General features: G+C 41.0%; 1 protein-coding gene across 1 annotated transcript in view; it reads left to right on the top strand.

The window, feature by feature from the left end:
* The first annotated feature begins 1970 nt into the window (after positions 1-1970).
* Positions 1971-13063, top strand: part of SHISAL1 (shisa like 1) — a 177928-nt gene continuing 166835 nt past the window's right edge. Inside the window, exon 1 of the mRNA XM_083616036.1 lies at positions 1971-2578. The gene's annotated coding sequence lies outside the window, so the exon portion shown is untranslated. The remainder of the gene's footprint in view (positions 2579-13063) is intronic.

Below are 13063 nucleotides of genomic sequence, written 5' to 3'. Positions count from 1 at the left end.
ACAGAATGCAGGGAGGCAATGATTATTGTGATCCCCTGCTGCAGAACTGACGAAACTCTCCTCAGAAGTTGTTATTTGCATTGTGAGGAAACCCCGCATTCACACCAATGGCTGCTACAGTTGCTGCTGGTGTTGTTCTGCTTGTTCATATAACACTTCAAACTGACGTACTTAAATGGTGCAAAGTAAAATCAATGCATATAATGCAAAATGGGTTGAAATACTGGTTCCAGTTACAACATGCAGAGACGTTGTAATATGCAGTTGCAACATGCAGTGATGAGGTAAAAATACAAATGCAGTTAAGCCTTGATCAGGAAAGGCTTGGGTCAAGAAGAAGGTTTTTAGCAGGTGCTGAAATATGCACATTTGATGCTTGCAATGTATAGCCAGGGATAGAGTTCCCTAAAGTGGGAGCCAGGCTCATTGCTGTATAACAGCCAGCAGACCTCCTACAGCACGTGCACCTCCAGCAAAGGTCCCCCAACTGAGAATAGCAGCTGAGCTGGGCAGGGAATGAGGGTTGCTCAGATAACCAGGCCCTGAGCTATCAAAGGTGAACATTGCCATTGCATTTCAGCTATTTACTATGGTCAATTATGAAAGAACCATGATATCCTGACTGCACAAGTGTTGTCAAAATCAGATATTAAATATTTGTTGGGTATCTGCCAAATAATTGAGTAGTCAGAGAAGACCTGGAGAATATTTAGTATCAAAATTCAGAGCAGAATTCTAGATTGCAAATCTGCTGGAGTTTAAATGTCCACTTTCAGATTTCTTGAGGGAGGACATGGGACTCAGCTATACAGCAGCAAATAAAATGTTTTAAGTATGTTGTAAAGTGCAATATACAAATGTGACACTAGATGGTGACAGTGAGCTATGGCAAATTCAATGTTTTTTCAAAACATTTTTTTATATGTGTGTAGATTCCACCATGGTTACCTACCATGTTAACAGCTACAGCAAGACATGCTGGTCTTCCTTTCCTGCCATTACTCCTGCTTATTGTATCTCTTCCTGCAAATGCATTCCAGATTGTTTTGGCTGGAATAAGAAAGGCATCCATAGCACCGCCAGCCACCCCAGCACATTCTTGCAATCCTATTAGTTCTATTGTGGCTCTTGATCTTCAGCAGTTCTTTCAGCGAAGGAGACGAGCAAGCAATGGATTCCGTACACTTGGAACTTGATGCCAAAAAATTGGAGAAGTTACAGAATTAGGCAACATATTAGTAAAACCCAAGCAACACCAAGCATAATGTAGAAACGAGGGAAGTCAAAGACTTCTGAAAAGATTGCTGAAATTTCTCCACCATACAAATTTTTGTCTGAGGGAAAAACCCATATTCATTTTGCATTTGACTTAGTCAACGTTTTGGTGGCAACTCTGTTTACTGTTTTTTTCTGGCCCCAGTATTATGTCTTTATCTACTCCCTGACACATAGAAGTGGAGCAAATGACACTTCCCCACCAAAAAAATGTGTTCTCTCTGCCAGGAAAGCTGAAGTACTAAACAGAAGCAATATTTTAAAAGTTTGATGTGTTCAGAATGTGCCATGCTTTACTTGCACAGACTGAGCATGGACCTCAGACAGATGCTTACTCAACCGCTTTTGAAATCTCTGGGGAAATTCTGAAACCTCTGAGGAAACCTCTGTTTTCAACATTGCCTGTTGCATAGCGCAACGTGACATAAAAAATATCCCAGAACTGAATGCCTTCTTCGACCCAGTTTCTATTTAAATAAAGACAATACCACAAAGAATAAAAGAAACCAAACAACTGGCTGCCGTCCATACTGCAAAGGGAAATAAAGACTCGTTATATACTCTGGAGGAGTCCTTTATTAGGACTTGACAAAAATGGGTTACAAGCCTTGATTGTGAAAACACAGAAGACAAGGAGAGTGTGGGATTAGCATCCATCTTGCTGGTGCTTCTCATGAGGAAAGGCTGGAGGGGGAAGAAGAGCATGACAAATAAAATATTCCCAAATGCTTTCAGCACTCACTGGACAGAAATAATTCACAACAGAGCTCAGTTCAGCTCTGCGCAAGGAAGGGGAATTTATATTCAACAATTTTGATGCTTTGAAAAAGGCTCTTTAAGTATCTGTCGAGTTCAAAAAGACCATGTGCTAAATATAAACCTTTCAAGCAACCTAAGAAAAGGAGCAGCCAGAGACCTTGTAGACTAGAAAAAGATGCGGATTGGTATACGGAGAGCAGATTGTCACAACGGCTCTGTGCTATGAGGTAACACCTGTGCGGCTAAATCCCCACTTGCTTTTGAATCTAAAGGTGGGATGCCAGCTGCCTCAAAAGGTTTTGTGGCTTTCGATAATTTTCGACCTTCCACTGTTTGGTTGATGAGATGAAAAATAACTACAGAATATTTCATCTAGAGCTGGCTATGAAAGAACTGGCATTCAGTGGACCTGAAACTAACCAGAGCTGCAGTTTCTGAGCATGCATATCAACCCACATGAAGAAGATCAGTAGCAGGCAAGCACCTGGAGCAACATTACCTGTCTCCTCAGACCCATTAGCGGCAACAACCACCCATCTAACAGGTACTGTATTTTATACTCATTCCTGCCTCCCAAAACATTTTTTTCTGGTTTTCTTCAGAAGAGATGTTCCACTGAAATCATGGGTAGGCAAACTAAGGCCCGGGGGCCGGATCCAGCCCAATCACCTTCTAAATCCGTCCCGTGGATGTTTTTACATGAGTAGAATGTATATTTTTATTTAAAATGCATCTCTGGGTTATTTGTGGGCCCTGCCTGGTGTTTTCACATGAGTAGAATGTGTGCTTTTATTTAAAATGCATCTCTGGGTTATTTGTGGGGCATAGGAATTTGTTAATTTCCCCCCCACCAAAAAAATATAATCCGGCCCCCCACAAGGTCTGAGGGACAGTGGACCGCCCCCCTGCTGAAAAAGTTTGCTGATCCCTGACTTAAATCCAGAGGCAATGCTTCCTTCAGTGCTAGAGATAGTGCGCAACTGGTGCAGAATTAACAAAGCACAATAATTATAGATGAACGAGGAAGAAATCCTGGAGTTTCCAGTCAGGAATTTGTACTTTTCCAAAACTCTAAATGACAAATGATGCTTAATCTGTTTCTGAAACAGGTCTGGGCCAAAAAAGTTGTGGCATTACATGTATGCATGCATGTATTCATTTATATTGATTGTTACCCCGGGGGGGGGGGTGACTGATAATGAGGCTTAAGTCTACCTGTGGCAGAGCGGGTCATCATAAATCAATTTGAAATGGCAAACATCCAAATGAAAGTGGATTGTTAAGCATTCAGAGCTCTTCAATGTGTTAAATTATGTTAACAAAATTGCAACATTCCAGTGTGTTTATGTTCATTGACCAGAATACTGGGAACAAGCTAGGAGCAGGTTTACTTTTTAGTGCACAATTTTATATAGCTTGCACATCTCTCCATACCTCTAAGTCAAGCTTCCTCAACCTCGGCCCTCCAGATGTTTTTGGCCTACAACTCCCATGATCCCTAGCTAGCAGAACCAGTGGTCCGGGATGATGGGAATTGTAGTCTCAAAACATCTGGAGAGCTGAGGTTGAGGAAGCCTGCTCTAAGTCAATGAAGAGGCTAGGGATATTTATATGGATATATATGTGTGTGTGTGTGTGTGTGTGTGTGTGTGTGTGTGTGTGTGTGTGGAGATATATATACAGGAGAATACATACATATTAGACACACACACACCTTTTTTTAAAAAAAGAATGAAAACTAGCAGATCAAGGAAAGGAACTGGAATATCATTGAAGAAAGCAGGCCTCTACTTTTTTAAAAAAACTCCTCCAGGTCTTTGTTCCAAAGTACACCTTTAAATTTTATAAAAAGGTCAAACTAGACATGCGTGTTTGCAGTGGGGGATGGGGAGGGGTAAGAACAAAATTGCATCAGCTGGGAGGGGTAACAAGGAATGAGATCCCAGGAGCGGGGAGGGGAGGGAATATGACTTTTCTTCCCTCCAATGCTGTTGAAGAAAATACCTCTTCTGAAGTCTGTATGAGCTTTTAGGGGAAATTCCTCATTAGCACCAAAGGGGATTTCCTCCAAATGCAAATACTAGCTTCAATCTGCAGAAGAGTAAAGGGTTGCATTCTTTTTAATGCCTGCTTTGATCTTGTTAATTGTCACCTGATGCAGTATGTATTTTAGGAAAAATCTACATTTTAGATGCAAAGACACCTTTTAACATCACATCTCGTTTGGCTCTAAATCAACACTGCCAGATGTTTTGTCCTTTTCTTTTTCTTGTAAAGTTTTCCATTAATAAATCAAGATATTCTGCCCCGCTTTCTTTCTTCCACATAAGGTTTCCATGAAAGGCATGCTCCGGATCTGACCATTTTCTTTAATCATGCTCTAACTCTTTGGTGTAACATGCACGTATAAATACACATGGCTAAGGCTGTGTTTACATAGTAGTAACTGCTGTTGATTTTCTTACAGCAAGTTCTTCTATTGAACTGAACATATTGTTTGAAATAGCGGCTGCATATGGGACTGATGACTTAGTGGAATTAATGGATAGACGTATACCTGGGAGATATATTCATAGGTTCTTCTGCTCATTGACTCATTGTGTTGACTTGGAGAAGCCCTTATCTATCAGCCTCAGGCCCCCAGTCATCAAGTTAGAATAACTGTGGCTCTCAAATCGCTCAATAAACTTCCTGTTATTGCTGTCTACCTGGGGATGCAAAACAGGCTGTGTGGGGCAGTTGACCTGACAGGCTGATGGTGGGATGTGTTCATTTTGGTGGGCCCTAGGTTGTGTAGCTCAATTTATATGGTGCATTTAAGTTCAAATGTAATGTGACATGGAAAGTGGGAGTTGGCACTGGGGGTAACTGGGGAAATATTACTGGGAAATGAACAAATGAAGGTGAGACCATCTCAATGCATTTTCAATTTCATTTGCAATCCTAGATCTACCCCGTTCAGCATTCTGCTTCAATACATGATCATCCGTTGCCTCCAAGAGACAAATTTATTTATTTCCCACTATCTTCATCAATCAGAGGTATACAGTCTCTGTACATAGGAGTATCATTTGGCTAATAGCAATTGATAGACCCAGCTTTCAGACAAGACAGCCATCACAGGAGCCAACTCCTGGGGGCTGAGGCATCTTCAACCACCCAATAAAATATTTGAGGTGGCCTGGCCATTTTTCTGTGGGGTTTTTAATTCTATCTCATTGCTGCAGTCTATCTTAACGCTTTTATATCACAACCATAATACAATAATCTCTAATTATTTCTGTTGTTCAAATCCTGCTCGCCAATTCATCATATATTTTGGGAGAGGTTCTAGAAGCTGCAGCATACATAGTATTTCCTTTTCTAGTTTTGAAAAGGGATCATATGTTGCTGAATGGGGGGGGGGGAACTTGCATGAACTATGGATCACCATATTCTAATAGGAATGGTCTTAGCTGATACACTTAAAAAGACCCTGCATTTCTCTAATGCCCTCAGCATTAATTACTCCCTAAATGGATTCTTAATCTAACCTTTAGGGGGAATTTTTTTTTTTAAGCAAGGATTAGTTTTGATCCCAAATTCCCTGTGAAAGGGGAGATCAGATGACTAAAGCACTTACAGAATCTAGGATTATTTCTGCTCTTGAAATATGAATACTGAATGTGTATTCCCCCCCTCTCCCCTCTTGCAATGGGCCTTCTATCGATGGATTATGGGATGGCTGCATGAATTAATTGTAATATTTTTTTTCAAAAGCAGCCCCACCCCCCTCCAAATATATTCATTGTGCTGCGTATTCTTGTTGTTTGTCCTCACTCTTATTTTTTGTCCTCACTGCCACCATGCCCAGTTGCTCTCCCTGCCAGTTAATCCTATTAGCAATGGCAAACCCTATTTGGCTTTGTTCATTAGTGACTGTGATATCATAGTGTTAGACCTAACACTGCTACAGTTATACAGAAGGATGCAGGTCACGACATTCAGTAAGATTTAAATACTAGCATGGTAAATAAGGTGAAGGCCAGAGAAGGAGAAGAGGAAGAAGAGTGTAGAAACAATAGAAAGTGTTCACAAGGACTTAAAATCCTCAATCCAGGAAACTGTATTTATGACCTGAAATGAGGTAACTTAGCTCTAACTTCTAGGGCGCATTGAACCACTCCATCCAATTTCCTTTGGTTATAAACTGATTCTTCAGACACTGATTTTGAGATGAATCAATCAGGAATGTTTATGCTAATGGAGCCGCTCTTTAAAGTCTGGTGGTGAAACTGTGTTTTGTTGTTGATGTTTTATATTTGCAAGTAAACCTGATATGCATTCTAAATTGATGGCACAAGTTCCTTGCATCATTAAGCTTCGTTACATTCTCTGATGACAACTGGCAAGCAGCAGCAGTTGCCAAGGATTGAATGGCAAACATATCGAATTACTTCTTTTTATATAGATGGTTAGCTAGACAGCTAGCTAGACAGATGGGAGAGCAAAGGTGACCATCACTGAATATGAGCCACTGTCGGGCCAATTATGAAATCAAGCAGTTCCAAATGACTGCCAGGGAGTCTTCCAGTGGCATGACATGAACTTGGGGTGGCAGGAGAATAGCAAATGGCCCAAGCCAGCCATGTTACTTGTTTGTTGAGAGCTTGGAACTGATGCAAAGTGGAAGTACGCCTCACTCATATGTCCTGTGATCACTCTCCCACATTTTATATGAAGCGTAGAGACTTAAATATTTTCCCCAGAAAGATCTACACTCTCTCCCACACTTTGGGATGTATGAGAACAATGCATATCACCCCCAGGGGAACAGGCACATCTCTAGATTTAATTTTATTTTTAGATTTAGAATCATGGGACAAGAATTGTGAGTCACTTGTGCTTACATGTCACATCACATATTTGGTCTTCTGCAGCAGGGTTCAGCCTTAGCATCTATCTTCAATGTCAAGAAACAGCCTGCAGGCATGCAAAGTAAGAATGAATGAATGAATGAATGAATGAATGAATGAATGAATGTACTCACAGAATCATAGAGTTGGAAGGGACCCCAAGGGTCATCTAGTCCAACTCCCTGCAATGCAGGAATCTCAACTGAAGCATCCATGACAGATGGCCACCCAACCTCTGCTTAGAAACCTCCAATGAAGGCAGTCTACAACCTTCCAAAGGAGTCTGGTCCTCTGTCAAGCAGCTCTTACTGTCAGAAAGTTCTTCCTGATGTTTAGTCAGAATCTTCTGTTTTGTAAGTTTGAATCCATTGGTTGATGTCCTACCCTTCTGGAACAGGAAAAAATAAGCTTGTTCCCTCTTCCATGTGACAGCTCTTGAGACATAGGAGCCAACTCCTAGGGGCTGAGGTCAATAAAATATTTGAGGGGTCCAGGCCTCTCCAATGTTGATGGGCATTGCCATTCAACTAGAGTGTGCATCCTGTGTTATGTGGTTGATCATGGGGGGCGGGAATGTGACAGCCGCTTTGTGAAGTACAGTGGTACCTCGGGTTACATATGCTTCAGGTTACAGACGCTTCAGGTTACAGACTCCACTAACCCGGAAATAGTACCTCGAGTTAAGAACTTTGCTTCAGGATGAGAACAGAAATCAAGCAATGGTGGCAGCGGGAGGCCCCATTAGCTAAAGTGGTGCTTCAGGTTAAGAACAGTTTCAGGTTAAGAACGGACCTCCGGAACGAATTAAGTTCTTAACCTGAGGTACCACTGTGCACAGCAGGGTGCATTTCAACTGTTCACATGACTTTGTATTTTCCAACTTGTTGTGGGACGTCCTATACATAAACTTCATTTGAAACTATTCATCTGAAACCTTTTCAAACTGAAACATGCACACATCCCTCACTACGTTCCTTTAAAATAATCTTCAAAATATGCTTGGTTGGTTTTGCTAGTAGAAGAGAAATTAATTAGCACTTAATGACCATGCAGTCATATAATGGCAGCTGGCTTCTGCAGGGAGGGAACCCACAACTTTTTTTGCTTGTAAAGAATGAATAGCTAGACAATGGTGCTGATTTAATTTTCGCATTCAATAATTGGTTTTCCTGAATTTGGTCTGGTGTGGTTGCTAGAAGCAGGGGCCCTTTTCAAATTATACATCTATGATGACTTTCAGATGTTTTTCTTGTTCTTCAGGACAATGAAATATAGAAGGCTGTGTTTCACTAAGTGAAATTCTTTCTTTGCCTGCTTTGTGGCTAAAAAAGTGGGATTTTTTAAATCTTCATTTGGACAAAACTTTCACTGGGTTTTTTTTTTCCTTTAAAAAGGCTCCATTGGCTAGTCCCCATGAAGTTGTCAACATAGCTCCCATCCCAAAGCCTTACAGACAGAAGAACATAGGCAGCATACCAGATGAGAGGAAAAACTAAGAACGAACAAATAGGAAACAGTCAAGCAAATCAAGCAGGATTCAGGGCAAGAGCAAGACAGAGTAAAAATCTGCCCGGATGGCGATTTCACCCTTGAAATCCCGGGCATGTCCGGGGAAATCCAGACATATGGCAACCCTAGTATATATGAAGTATATATACTCTTTAGCAGCTCTGAGCCCCCTGGAATCAAAAGGCTATATAAAACCACATTCATTGCTGCAGGCTCCCACAACAGTCGTGGCAACAAAGGAGTTGGGTGAAGGACATTGTTATCTCCCTCTTGTCCACCTGAGGAGTCCAAGTGACTCTTGATCAGACCTACTTGGAATGGCACCTTCCTCCATGCCAGGGAAGAAGGGGTGAGGGAAGAGCTACATCAGGAACGAGGCGGGAAGAAAGACTGACCTTGGGATCTGCTGCCCCAATGGACCCTGCCGCCTGAGGTGGTTGCCTCACCTTCCCTTACTGTTGGCCTCATCTTCAATCTGAAATAAGTGTGTCATTGTCACTTAGTGTGCTCCTGGCTGGGTTATAAACTAAAGCTGCAGACATCGCACAAGGCAATTGCCTCTGGCAGTTTGTTAATTTAGCATGAGAGTCATTCGGCTGCTTCCCCCCTTTTCTCACCTCTGTATTAACTCATACTAAGAGAGCTGATTTGTCATGAAGGAGCTTTGGGGTTTGACTTCTTGTACTCGGTGCTGTTACTGTAGATCAGGCTTCCTCAACCTCAGCTCTCCAGATGTTTTGAGACACAATTCCCATCATCCCTGACCACTGGTCCTGCTAGCTAGGGATCATGGGAGTTGTAAGCAAAAAACATCTGAAGGACCAAAGTTAAGGAAGCCTGCTGTAGATTGTACCTAGTTCCAGAGGTGCCAGCACAATTTCCTGGGCCCAGTGCTTTGAGCCCTCTGCCCCACCTGCCAAAGGGGGCACAAGTGTGTATTAATGGCTTTGTGGCATATACAGATTTATGCCCCCCTTTGTGTGGACCTTGACAACTAAATACAATGTTTGACAGACAGAAGGTATGTTCAGGTGTGAATGGGTGCTGCGGCAGCCTCCCAAAATTTTAAGTGTCTGTATCAGAATATTCTTGACAGAGGGCTGTATCCAGTTCTACCTCTGTGGTAAGTTCATGACAAACATATATTACTTTCTTAGGTATACTAAATAAATATTAGAAATGTAGTTTAAACAATGTAATGCTTGGAAAAACTTAGGGAGGAAGCAGGACGTGTGTACACACCATAGGTACACACAACACCTTTATCAAACCACCTTCAACTCACCGAAGAAGAAAGGACTACCATCTTCCCCTAATGTGTTGTTAAAACATATGAATATAAAAACTCATGGGGGGGGGGAATGAAAACAAAAACAAATGGAGCAAACAAATGCCAGTAGCTTCTTGCGCTGTGCATAAAGCAATTTGCGGGCACTAAGGAAAAAAGAAGCATTTTGCTCCTCTTGTATGTTGTAGTTATGCTGACCATCACTCCAAAGGAGCAGGTGGAGGTGGGTAGGCTCTTTTGCAGACAGGCTATTCTCTCTCTCTTCCTATCTATTTCTTACCTGACACCTGAGCTGTATAATCAAAGGACATTAGATTTGCTCTAATTAATTCTTCTATTCTTTGTCGATTCAGAGGTAAGGGACCTGGTGAATAATTGCAGGTAATGAAACTCTGAGCTGAACTAAATGCTATGCTTAAAGTAATGATAAAAAGTGAACTAAAAGAGGCTACAATTAAACTTCTCGAAATACTGTTGAGTCATACTGGTTTCTGACCATTTTCTTTATTTAATCTCCAAGGCACACAAAATCCGGAAAAATTGATGTCTCCCAAAATTGGATGTGCTGCAATTCTCAAGTCCCTTGCCAGCCAGCCAACCCACCCACATACCCCTGCCAGATTTGCTTTTCTCCATCCACTTGTCCCATTCTGGCTTCTTCCATGAAAGCCCCTGTCAGGAATAATGGCTAAATGGAACCTGCCAAGTAGGCTAAAATGCTAGAAGAATTGAGACATTCTATGTGTGGCAAAGAAAAGGGGTGGCCAGGCAGGAAGGAGGAGGACAGCTCCTTTGTGGTCACTGAAGAGACTTCATCAGGTGCAACTTTTTTTTCACTCCCCCCACCTGCAGCTCAGGGGACAGGGCTGTTCAGTAGATTTAACAATGTTCTACAGTATATCAAAGTCAGGTTCTGTTTACTTGAAGAGAATGAAAGTGACCAAGAGTTTGTTTTAAAAGAGAGAGGGAGAGGCATTAAACAAATGGCAAAGATTGGGGGTTTATTTTTTTTACAGAATGTTAAGGGAAAGTTTATGAATACCAACGAGAATACACCAAAGTTGTAAGGAAGGAACAACACAGGACTCTCCAGGAATAACTTAGATGAGGGTTTCTCTGTAAAGCGATTACACCAACTCTGCCTTTTGGGATTTAAATGCCAGCATTTGGCACATGAGAATAGTTTCCATTTTGAGATAAATTCATAAAACCAGAATACATTTAAAATGTAAAATGGATAAAATAGGATTAAATGGAGATTGATAGATTGGGGAGGTAGGGAAGACAGAGACTGCTTTACTCCCCACCCCTCTGAATATAAACAAGATTATGACAATGGAGGTAGTCTATCAGTTTTCAAGCTCACAAGATGCATTTAGTTTCCACAGCCCACTTTCAGAATAATTTATTTAATCCAAGTTGGGGACAAGGTTTCTGGCCCTTTCAGACACACACCTGAATTCACACAACTGCTGCTGCACAAACACCTACCTGCTCCACAAACACCTACCTGCATTCACCCGCCAAATCATACTCCTACTCCCTTGTGTGGTCCAATCCTTCCCTCTGGCACAGAGCAGCAGATGCACACCTTGTTCATTTATCTTAAAGTAGTTCTATCCATTATATTTGCTGCCTGTTTGCTTCCTTTAATATCAGCTCCCTTTGAGGTCTGTCTGGCAATTGGGCCTGAAATGGGTGATAGCGATTATATAAAATCTCCCTACACGTTCTGACCTGAGCTGCTTCAACTGATCCAAAGCTCACCCAGCCTACTGACCCTTCTCTGGTCCTCCCAGTAGAGAAGAGGAAAAGGCAAACTACTATTTTTTATTGCGTTTGTTCATTCAATTTATTGTGCCTCCCTTTCCCTCCAAAAAGGAAGCCCAGAGCAGCTATCAACACCACACACACACACACTCAAAAGACAAACAGTGTGAAAATTATCCCACAATAAAAATGGTACCATGAACCTAAAAACTTTTGGTTCACTGCCTAAGAAAACACCAATTCAGTGAGCAATGCATTGATACAGTAATTCCTGTTTCCTAGATCTCTGTTGTGCTGAGTTTTACTGACCTAGAATAAGATGCAAGTTGCATAGGGGTGGTTAGCCTGTAGCCCTCCAGATGTTGTCTGCTCCTTATCACCCCCAGCAACTTAGCAATGGTCAAGGATGATGGGTGTTGTAGTCAAACAACATTTGGCAGGTAACTGGTTCTCCATTCCACTATAAAACATTGACATGGCTCATATTCTATTGAGGGTGGACTAGAGGCTCTTAGTGTAACCCTGAACCCGTTTCGATAAATGAATATAGAAATGATTCCTGAAATACAGGGAATTCTAAAATATATTACTTCACTTTACTGAAAGCTGCTAGAAAAAAAACCCAACATTTTACTTTATGTGATTGTTTAGAATATTAAATCTAAATATTGGAAGCAAACAAAACAAAAAAAAGATTTTCCAATACTCAAAAACTGGTTGGCAACACTTTGGGACTTAGCCACTAAACATAAATTAACAAGCGACATTTGGGCAAGGAATCAACAGCAAAGATCAATATTTTCAAAAGAAGATAGAAATCATTTTGGAAGTATTGGTATAAAAGACAATGGGTGGAATTCAAATCAGGGCGAAGTGTGCAGTTCTGGGAACATCCCCACCACCCCCTAAGAGTAGAAGAGGGAACAGCTTTTGTATGCTGGTGGGATTCATTGCACAGGCTCCCACCCCATCAATACAACTTTTTAGTTAAATATGGCCTATAGATTCCTGAAGTTAATGATTTTCATTTACTGCAATTATTAAGTATTTATTAGTATTGTAATACTTTGATAATGAAGAGCGGAATCTTTTAAACCTGGATTCTCTATTATTATTTGAGAATATATATATTTTCAATACAAATTTCAAATGACTTTCCATCACTGAGCTAACATTATTCTGTCTCTTTTTGCTGGTTTATTATCTGATGCACTTCTTGACAGCTGCATATTTCTGGCTTTTAATTAAAAATGCAATGATTTTTTAAAAATGACCTTTACTTTTCAATAAATATGGCCCTATCAGAACACATTAACATTAAAATGGAATTAATTTTGAGGAACCTTTTGACAAGGACATTTCCCATTCCCACTTCCTGCATTCTTTCACTGCTTCAAAATTCACTGAGGATGATTCACAGTGTCGTAAGGAGCCTTTGAAGGTCAGGTTTCTGTACATGGTGAGATGAAATTTCTATACCAGCACCCAAAAAAAGTAAGATAGGCACTTTGTAAATGTCTGCCTGTCGTAAAATAGATTGGGTATCTAAGTCTGTAATTCTCCTATG

Source organism: Podarcis filfolensis, assembly GCF_964270895.1.
Source record: "Podarcis filfolensis genome assembly, chromosome: 5".
NCBI lineage: Eukaryota > Metazoa > Chordata > Lepidosauria > Squamata > Lacertidae > Podarcis > Podarcis filfolensis.
The sequence above is the reverse complement of the archived record's forward strand: the minus strand, read 5'-3'. Positions and strand labels throughout refer to the sequence as shown.